The sequence below is a fragment of the Eucalyptus grandis genome, chromosome 10 (assembly GCF_016545825.1).
Source record: "Eucalyptus grandis isolate ANBG69807.140 chromosome 10, ASM1654582v1, whole genome shotgun sequence".
Classification (NCBI taxonomy): Eukaryota; Viridiplantae; Streptophyta; class Magnoliopsida; order Myrtales; family Myrtaceae; genus Eucalyptus; species Eucalyptus grandis.
The window spans coordinates 13,549,438-13,558,001 of NC_052621.1; the positions used below are offsets into that span (position 1 = coordinate 13,549,438).

The 8,564-nt window shown below is 43.7% G+C and overlaps 1 non-coding gene across 1 annotated transcript; it reads right to left on the reverse strand.

Annotated features, from left to right (window-relative positions):
• Positions 1 to 416: 416 nt before the first annotated feature.
• LOC104430506 lies at positions 417 to 2,700 on the reverse strand. The gene has a single exon (XR_005546781.1). It is a non-coding gene; the product is annotated as a subtilisin-like protease 1 (transcript).
• Positions 2,701 to 8,564: the final 5,864 nt, after the last annotated feature.

Genomic DNA, 8,564 nt, shown 5'->3' on the forward strand with positions numbered 1-8,564 from the left:
GGCCTTGTCAATTTAAATATAAAAAAAGAAGCCACGTAATTATTTTGGCCGGAATCTTTCGCCGGTGGTCGGAATCTTTCGCCGGTGGCATCAAAGTGAGCGTTTTTCCTCCGATTTGGCACTTAAGTGATCCGACGGAAACTTTTGGCACCAAAGTGAGCGCCGTACACAACTTATGGCACCATTAGTGTACTTATCCCAATTTGGGGATCATTTGCATCCATTTCCCTTAAATCACGGATCAAAATAAATAAGAGGTGAACAGTGACAAAGTTCTCAATGGCAAATTCAAGTTTGAAATGGGTCATTGCCCTGTAGATTATTCAAGACGAAAACATAGGGAGAAAAGTCGAAATAATCACCATCTTTGTCGACTTCATTTTTTGAACCACAAAAACCAGAGACTCTCCCTGCGATCACTTAAACACAACAGCGACAGGGGTTCGAACCGAATGCCGAGCAGAGACCCACGTGATTGCCCCCTGAACATACGGCGACGGCGCTTTCGAGTCAACTTCCCTCGTAAAGTCAACCCGGTAACTCGCTGTCTGGTTCGCCTCTGTGAACACGAGTTCACGCGGGTACACGCCAATTGAGACCGGACCCTTGATCGGGTCGACGACTGACTGGTAACGCGACTTTGCGGGTCCGACGTTTTTCACCGTCCTCGTCACACTCACGTTCGTCACCGAAGGCTTGTGGAAGCTTACGGTGATCGATGGATAGTTGAGCTGGTAATCAGGTATGCTCCCTATGCTCGAGCAGTTGACTTTTTTTAACTATAACCTCGATTTGGGACTCGTTGGAGATGAGCCCACAAAGGTAAGGGATGTAATCTTGCGGTCCATCGTCGTAAACGAGACCCGGGTCGACGGCCTTCGATGGGTTGATGTGTCCTGCGCCAGTGGCGAAAATGTCCGCTGGATGGAGTGTCTCGTCCACGATGGGTCGGCCCTCCATGTTGATGGTGGTGGCAGTGGTCATGATGGCGGACTTGATGGCTGCTGGCGACCAATTGGGGTGCGCGCTCTTGAGCAGCGCCGCCACACCACTGAGGTGGGGGCAGGACATGGAGGTCCCGGAGATCACGTTGAATGCGTGCTTCAAGTTCGTAGAATTGTCTAAAGGAAATGGCCAACCAGCGAGAATGTTCAAGCCCGGGCCGATGATGTCAGGTTTGAGGATGCCTGGGCTTTGGCGGTTGGGGCCGCGGGAAGAGAATGATGCTACAGCCGGGGCGATCGATCTCCTGATGATGTGCGTGCCTTTGAATAGGATCGTGGCCACTGGTGTTGACGCTGTGTTAAAGTATCTCTTGATCTCTCTCCCCGCGACATAGCTCACTTCCACGGCGGGTAGGACATGCGCATAAACCAGTGTCGTGTATCCGTCAGTGGGACGGTTCACGAGGATCATGGCCACACCACCTCTATCCTTGACCTCTTGACCTGCTGCGACTGGCTCAGTACTTCCTAAGTCGCACACAACCACTTTCCCTCGAATGTCCGAGCGAAACCTTAGTGATCCTTCACCGCAGTCCTGGATGCCATCATCTATTTCTGGATAAATTAGGGGAACTAGTGCCGGTTGGAAGTTGTGCGGTTGGTACAAGGTCTCCCCATCAAACTCTAGCCCATTCCCCAGCCGCGCTGTGGCCTCTATGCTACGGTCGATGCTGCTCGCACCCACAGTGAGAATCCACGGAGCCTCGTTTGACAATGTGGTGTTGTATGGCCCTAAATTCCCCGCGGAGCAGCTGACGAAGATGCCCTTTTGGGTGGCGGCAAATGCACCCTGCGCAATCCAGTCGTTGAAGAACGGTTTGGGATTTCCTCCTAAAGAGACGGAAAGCACATCGACACCGTCCTCGATGGCGGCATCGAACCCAGCCAATATACTGCTTGCAGGGCAAGCGTCATCTACGCAAACCTTGTACATTGCCAAATGTGCAAGAGGCGCCATGCCTACGGCCGTGCCTTTTGCATTACCGAGCGCGCTGGCATCCCTCACAAAAGCACCGGCAGCTATGCTGGAAGTGTGCGTGCCATGCCCAGTATCATCATATGGTGGAACGGCCTGCGTGGCGTTGATCGGGTTGATGAAAGACCTCGCACCGATGAGCTTGTTGTTGCAGGACGTGCCGTTGAAGTCACACCTCCCCTTCCATTTGGCTGGGGGTGGAGGCACCCCCTCGTCGTTGAAGGAAGGGTGGTCCGGGAAAACCCCTGAGTCCAGTAGTCCGATGATCATGCCCTTACCAAAGTTCGAGTCCTTCCAGAGCCCGACTCCTTGGTGCAATCCCAGGAAGTCGGGGGTGCGAGTTGTGTGTAGAGAAAGCACCTCCTCCGGGTGTACCTGCAAAACACCGTCCTTCTCCTGAACGGCTTTAGCTTCCTCGGCGGTCAATTTGGCTGCGAACCCGGATATCGCATGCTGGTACGAGTGAACCATTCTTTGCTCTTGGTTAGAGCTGGCTGCTGTGGTGGGTAAAAAGGACCGATACAAAGAATCGAGATCCTCTACGGTAGCGAAATGTTTGTCCGTCGGCTTTCGTACTTGGATAATGTAAGTTGACAATGAGCTCCTTGTATCAGCTACTGCCATAGCAGCATTAGCTGGGGAAATGCTTAGAATGTAAATGATACCGAGAATTAAAATTATCAAGGTGGTCGGAGACAATTTGCATTTCTGATCTTCCATCTCGAATTTGAAGAAGAAACAGTACCTTTTGTTTCCGAGTTCTGTGTCGATAGTATATAGGAGAAGCAAAATGAAGAAATGCATTGTTCTCATGACCCTCCGGAAGCCAATATTGGTACTTTTTCTCTTTTGGAAGAAAACTATCCTTAGAAAGAAAACTATCCGTGGTGATTTTTATTTCTTAACATGCATATGCATGTCCATGTTAGAATTGCATAAGATCTGTTATAATCCTCAAGGATAGGGCACCTTCCATAAAAATTTAAGATAGAGTAGACTAGTGCATCGAAGGAAATATAAACATGCAGCAAATCCTAAATAAATTATTTTCCTCAAATGAGCTTCTGAGCAATAAGAAAGAAAGTAAATAAGGAAAAGAGAAGAAAAGGAAAAAAAAATTCTAAAAAATATTAAAATACTATTGCAAATTACCCGCATTAGTGTTGATTGTGCCATGTAAGATGTCTAGCATTCATATTAGCGATTTTCGACTAAAATTAATCGGATTGAGTAAATTGACAATACTTGAAAAGGTTTATGACTTAATTAGCAAAATTAAATATTTAAGACTGAATTGATAAAAGTACAATAAATTTAGAACTTATTGGACAATTTTCCCTCCAACGAGTTGCTTGTCCAAATTGGTCCATTGCTCGAATTTCTATTGATTCTCACTCGATCATTATTTTGTACCTATCTTAATTTGCATACTTGATATTATCACCACCGAGTTTGATGTAAAATAGTAGGGAAACGTGTTAAAAAAAGTCATAAGCCTTTTTGTGCAAATTTAGTCATAAACTTTTATATTTTGTGCCAATTTAGTCATTTTTGGATAATTTTGGCTAGATTTTGCTGACTGGATGCCGACCAGTTAATATGACTTGATCGGCGTTGACGTAGATAAATTTTAATAATATTTTGATATTTTAGATTTTTTTATTATTATTTTTTCTTCTCCTCCTTTCTCCAGTCGCTCGCTGGACCTTAGGGATTGACTTGAGGCGACAATTGTTGAGGTTGACCTCGCCAGCCATTGGCAAGCCTCATTGACCACCTCGCCAATGGCCTTGAGGGTAACCTCGCATTGGCCAGCGAGCCTCACCCTTGCCGGTGCTGCCTAGGCTGCGATCCGACAAGGGTGAGCCTTGCCACCCACCTTGCGGCCACTGGTGAGGTGGCCGGCAAGGTTGACCTCGACCTCGTCAACTAGAGGAATGAGGAGAGAAGCAAAAAAAGAAAAAGAATAATTTTTTTAAAATAATAAAAAAATATTAAAAATACTAAAATATTATTAAAAATTGTCCACGTTAGCACCGATCGAGTCACGTTAGCCGCTTGATACCCAATCAGCAAAATCCGATTGAAATTGACCGAGAAGGACTAAATCGGCACTAAGTAAAAAGATTTAGGACTAAATTGGCATTAAAAAAATTATGACGAAATTAGCATAAATGCAAAAGGTTTTTTGAACACTTCTCCCTAAAATAGTATGCTCTAGCGACGAAATACAAAAATGCGAATACACAATATTGATATTTGGTTTAGGGATTGGGTCGATTCCTAATTTTTTATGCAGTGAATGATTCGGCGAGTCAAAATTTAAGTATCAACAATTTATTAATTAACTTCAACAACGCCAAATAATCCTAGGAGCATCTAGAGGATGAGTTCATTTGTTTATTATCTAGCCAAAATGCATTTATTGCATGCTCTATGCATTCATATTAACGCTATTCAAATTACTTGACTTTGGTGCCGTCCAATGGCTCTTTTCAACGTGCAAAATGCCACAGCGAAAGAAGATGCACAAGCTGGTCCATTCAAAATGACATCAACCATGAACACAAAATCATCAATAGGTTGCTAGCTACTAGAAGCAGCTAATCCAGTTGGCATTGGATAGAATTAACAAATCTAAGCTCCGGACCGAACTTTTGGAAGTAAGAAAACTCACTCCTAGTTAATACATTCCTGAAGAAGTGATGAACTATTGGCAACTCTACATATGTCAACGTCAAGAAACATGGTACCCTCTTCATTATTTGTTATTCTTTAAGGTAAATAATATCCTCCTCTATAAAAAGCGTATATACTTAATATACTTCCATAGGTATGAGATCCTAAACATTCAACTTACACTTCGACACTTCAAACGCATCCCCCCATCTCTCTCTCTCTCTCTCTCTCTCTCTATTGAATCATACCTCTCTTTCTTGTAAGATACAAAGAAGGGACAAATATGCCACGATTGGGGTGGAGTATCATCTTGAGACCAGCTCTCCATGAAACATTATTGGCACTCCAAATTCATCTGAATAAACGGAAGTGGCACATACTAAGCTGTCTGTAAGAATTCAAACTCCTGATTATGAAGGTATCCTAAAATGTGACTATATGATTTTATAGCCTCGCTCAGTATCAGTGGCAAAGGCAGTGTCGGGTGATGTGGACTCGGGCAATTTGGACGCCATCTTCCATGTCGGAGACATAAGCTACGCCCCCGGCTTCTTAGTGGAGTGGAATTTCTTCCTCCACTCATCAGCCCTGTTGCTCCCCGAGTTTCCCACATGTCTGCAATCAGAAGCCATGAAAGGTAACTATCTCGGGTTGATATGCGTCCCTTCCAGTGCAATAAACAGCTGAACCAACATAATTAGCAGCATGAGTCGAAGATGATTTCTAATTTTCTTTCATATGAAGAGATTACAGGGCCCCGGATCCATGTACTTAACTCTGGACTCCAGTGGGGAATGCGGCGTTGCCTATGAGACATTGTATGCCAACCCCAGTGAAGTACAAGCCATGGTATTCCATAGAACAAGCCAGTGTTCATTTTACCGTGATTTCAACCAAACACGACTGGTCCGAGAATTCAGATCAGGTAAGGGCAATCAAGCTGAACGCTTCTGGTATCACATTTTCATGTCAATGAGCTGACATTTTTATGTCATAAGAATGTCATGTTGTCAGTATCAATGGATGAGAGGGAACATGGCTTCAATCGACTGATCTAAAACTCCTTGGTTAGTTTTCACGGGGAAAGTACATTTGCTTCTCGATGATTGCGAGTTTCACTAATTGATTTTGCGTACTCTCAAACTAAAAACTTCTCAAGACAACAGAGATCAAGTGTAGCGGTTGGCGCCTGCAGGCACAGGCCCAGCCCATGTACATTTCTGGTTCCGAAGGAGGTGCTGACCATAGGTTTCTTGATGCTGTAGAGCCCTTGCTATTGGACAACAAGGCAACCTTCTGCTTCTTAATTCCATTCGGATGTCGAATGATTTGCTGATCTGTACTCATCGAGCATTTGATATCAGAGGCTGACCTAGTTCTCTTCGGCCACGTTCCTAACTATGAAAGAACGTGCTCAGTTTACCAAAATCAGTGTAAAGCCGTGCCAAAGAAAGATCAAAGCGGGGTCGATAGTGCACCTGTGCAAGTGGTTATTGGTATGGCCGGGTTCGGTCTGGATTACTTCCTAGATGAGATTAGAGTCTGTTCTCCTCACACCGTTGTAAATAGTAAACCAATATAGCTTTTTGTCTAAACCTGCACAATTCTTTGGCAATTTCTGAAAATCCGTCCTTGTATTCATCAGTGCTTAATCTCAATTCCATTTCCTGCATTTACATTGGCTGAATGTTGCTTAGCCAAACAATGCCATCTTAACGACACCTTTCGGATTTACGGGCCCTGAAATATCCAGATTCCAGAGATTTTTAGCTTGCTGTTAAGAAATTAAATGCGGATTCTGCTGCTCATATCATTCAACTTGATACGGTTACATGGGGATTATCATTTTGGTTGCTCCCATGAATAAGATCTGTAGAAGTGAAGCCCCGTTGATTTTTTTGCAGCCAAGTGACTGGAGTTTGATAAGGATTTCCAAATTCGGCTATTTCACAGGACATGCAACTCCAGAAGAGTTACAATTAGAGGTCAAAACTCTCGAATTTTCCGTTGCCCTTCCCACAATCATCATTCCTTTTAGCTTTATGACTGCTTACTCGATTACATATGACTTCATTTGTTGAGAAATTGTTCTAGTTTGTTGTGATGCTTTGAAATTAGAAACTATGTACAGTTTCTGATGTCCTGTGCTCTAAGTAGAGTTTGGAACATTAAGCAGCTAGATGTTACTGCATTCATGACGACCGTGCTTACGTGCTCATTTGACTTCAATCTACGCCTTGCTTGCAGTACGTGAATGCCGGCACGAGGAAGGTGGAAGACATCTTCCGCAACACCCGATAACCTGACTTATCAAGTCAACAGAAAGGCACTGCTGGAGATAACAAGCTGCTATAGCTACATAATCATACACTTCTACATTCTACTTCACACAGACAAGAAATACAAATGACTTGTGCTGGTATCCAAGTAATAAATCCTGATTGTCCGCTGACCTAATCAAATGCTCTTGATCTGTCGTGATGGAATACAAATTCATGATTGCAGTACTCATGTGAGCGACCTAACAAGATGCATTCAATGCAAGAGTGATCTCTCCTTCTGAAGCGAGTTCAAAACCACAACCTCTTGATGGTTAACATAATCTTCCAAAAATTGTTATATATTTATGTAAAAATCAGTGATTTCAATTCACAAATTTTTGTCATGAATGCGATGCAATGTAATAAAATTTAGGAATTGCTTAATCATCCTAAATTTTTGTGAGTTATTTAAGTCGCTATCAATAATGAGCTCGACTAACCTTGGGCATGAATATGATTGGCAAAGCATATTCTTCTAAATTAATGCCGTTGACCTAATTGACCAAAATATCTCCCGTCTCTTATCCGAAAAACAGCCATCCGATCCATTCATACCATGCTCAATTGTCAATTTGAAAATCATCGAGTCACGACATATCACTCCATACCTCTGGTTAAGGATTTACTTATCATTTGACTTGTCTCAGCCTTTCACGTAGTTGCGGCTGCAACGACAACTCAATCCTAGCTAGACGTTTTTCTTGTCGGCAATGTTCGAAATTCTTTCCAGAGGGAATGATTGATCACAATTTCCTTCATGAAGTCGCGTTGATGAAGTTTATAGCAGCGCGAGCGGCGTATTGCCTTTGTTCGACAACTTCAAGCTTTGAGCCCGACCCACTTCATCCAAGTCATTCACTACGCTCTACGATCAGTGAAGCACTTGGCGAAATCCATGGTTTGTGAGATGCAGATGGTGAATTGGAACCTCGATGATCGAATAGATCTGAAAATACAGGGTTTGTCCATGGCTGGTTGTAACACTGCAATATATAGAGCGTCGTCCATGGCCTCTAAAGTAAATAAAGACAAGGAAGAAAATAGTGAGAGAAGACACAGTAACGAGAGAAAGGGGGTAACCGAGGACAGAGAAAAGATCTGAAAAGTGGGCTCGGATTCACCATGTGTCAATCTCTGGATGGTTCAATGCAAATCCTACTGTGGTGTGTGTGTGTTTTTTTTTTTTTTGTCAGTCCTACTCTATTCCTACTCTACACTTACTCTCAGACTTTTGCCCTGCCACTTGCAGGGCGTGGGAGTTGAAACCCACTCCTGAAACTTACGCGTCCCCACCCCATCCCTCCCTAAGAAGGTGGGGATTTGAACCCCTCATCTTCCCCTTCTATGTTGGAAGGGTAGCCACTGGGGCGAATCCCAGTGGTTTACTGTGGTGTGTTTAAGGGCATATAATATGATGGTTTTGATGCCAGTACTCTGCAGGCCATGGAGATTATGAAGGCAAGAAGCTCAAAGCTCTCTGCAGAGGGGACAGGTTCCCAAAATTACTTCGAGGCCTTTTATTGAAGACAAAAGCAACTATCCTCTTGACAAGGATGAAGAATATACAAGAAGCAATCAATTGAA